We start from the raw sequence: 2,110 nt of genomic DNA on the forward strand, positions 1-2,110 counted from the left end.
ATAAAGAGATCTATACTCTCGATGGTTTATAAACTGCCAATCTCAATGCCTTTCATCGGAACTGCGGCAGGCTCAGCCGAATTGTTCATAGTTATGCTAAATCATACCCTCCGGGCTAGACAGCAACAGAATTATATCGTTATTTCACTGCACAGAATAGTTTATATAGCAGGGTGGGGAAATAGGGGGTACATTTTTATTCTGCTTTCTCGTTCAATTTGGTAGTGAACAAAGTACATTTATAGAATTGTAAAACCATATTCTTGCGACTCCCATATACCGTTGGTAATCGTTTAAAACACGATCAAGATATTTGGATATTACGAGCTGAAGGTGTCTCATCTTTTCCCACCCTGCTATGGAAGAATTAAATATTTTCCACGATTTTTTTATAAATTGACAACGTCATGTGTGGACGACCCAGACGGTAAAAATGTTTGCCAAAGATGAATCGTACTCAACGCAGAGGAGTTTTGATATAGTTATCAACATTCTTGGCTTGGTTTGAAAACAATTTTTAAATTTAAACGATCCTGCCAGGACTCGAACCTGGAATCTCCTGATTCGTAGTCAGGCGCCTTATCCATTGGGCCACAGGACCGATACTTCCAAAAAACAATAATTACCATACAATACGCGTGCTTGATTATAAGAGGAAGGAAGTTGTTTAAAACGCTGACCCGATCGCATATACAACGGGCATAAATGAATTTTGCATTCATATAAGTTTTGGCTAGTACATTATCATTTTTGTATGTTAATTTTCTTCATATTAAAAAAGATGTATAGGCATACAAGCTGCACTACTTCAGAATCTGCCAGCTTTAGTTTGGAATCTGTATCAAGATTTCTGCTGGTGTCCGCTTAACCTGTCAGTTCGGCAATCGATAAATCTGGAAATATAAACCTTAAAATTAATTTTAAAAATGATCCTGCCAGGACTCGAACCTGGAATCTCCTGATTCGTAGTCAGGCGCCTTATCCATTGGGCCACAGGACCGATGCAATTGGTTTAGAATGTTCATAATATATCCTTCCACCAGAAAGTTATTTGAAACTTAGCGGACGTCGGAACGTCTGTTGTTTGGATCAAACTTTGTAGACTAAATCCTAATTTTATCCCGTTACCGCCAAGTTTTTTGTACATTTACTGCCATGTATATGCGGTGTCAAAAACCGGAAGGGTAAATGCACCGAAATATAATAATAATAATGTTGTTTGGGGGCATCACGGGCGGGCATAACAACGGAAAACTATTAAACAAGAGAGCATAAGCATTATGATTAAAGAGTCCCTAATAAATGTTAACTTTAAATAATCAATAAAAAACAAATATTCCGGAATTACGTTTTAAAACATTTCCCAAGACACTTAATTTGCTCCGACCCAGTAGTCATTAATATAGGTTGTCCAAATTGTCCGCCAAACAACATAGAAATGAAACGGTACCAACAAAGTTACATGGTAACTCGTCAGCCGGCACGAGATGTATGAAGCAGAATACCTGTGTTATAACGACTGCCGTTTTCCGGGCACGTTTGAATATAAAAGCAAGTTACATTCATTTATTCTTTTATACTATTTTACCTTGGTATCAATAAAACCAAGGGATAAGTCTGGTCAATTTCTTGGAGTGGATCACTGCAGAATTTTTTTTCATTTTTTTTAATAACTTCCTTCCTGTTATAAGTAAGCTCTAATACATGAGATAAGTATATGTGCTTTTATGTGTATCGGTCCTGTGGCCCAATGGATAAGGCGCCTGACTACGAATCAGGAGATTCCAGGTTCGAGTCCTGGCAGGATCGTGTTATTTTTCAAAACATATTAAACGTACATCCGCGTGTCTTAAAGAATATTGACCAATCGCCAAGGTTATCTACAAAACCTAGATTTTCGCACACAGACACACAGTTTAATGAATGGTAACTTTAAATAATTCAAACAGATATTGTGCAAATACTGTTTTAAAACCTTATGTTTGCTGTTACGATTTGCAATCAGTATTATGAATGTATGACAAAATGTAACTTACTTTATCCTCGCATGGCCGGAAAACGACAGTCGATATAACACGGATGTATCATTATCTCATACACCTCGTGCCAG

General features: G+C 37.3%; 3 non-coding genes across 3 annotated transcripts; 1 reads left to right on the forward strand and 2 right to left on the reverse strand.

The window, feature by feature from the left end:
* Positions 1 to 528: 528 nt before the first annotated feature.
* trnar-acg lies at positions 529 to 601 on the reverse strand. The gene has a single exon. It is a non-coding gene; the product is annotated as a tRNA-Arg (tRNA).
* A 326-nt stretch (positions 602 to 927) lies between these two features.
* Positions 928 to 1,000, reverse strand: trnar-acg. Its single transcript has one exon. It is a non-coding gene; the product is annotated as a tRNA-Arg (tRNA).
* Positions 1,001 to 1,736: 736 nt separating this feature from the next.
* Positions 1,737 to 1,809, forward strand: trnar-acg. The gene has a single exon. It is a non-coding gene; the product is annotated as a tRNA-Arg (tRNA).
* Positions 1,810 to 2,110: the final 301 nt, after the last annotated feature.

The sequence above is a fragment of the Ciona intestinalis genome, chromosome 1 (genome assembly GCF_000224145.3).
Source record: "Ciona intestinalis chromosome 1, KH, whole genome shotgun sequence".
NCBI classification, from domain to species: domain Eukaryota; kingdom Metazoa; phylum Chordata; class Ascidiacea; order Phlebobranchia; family Cionidae; genus Ciona; species Ciona intestinalis.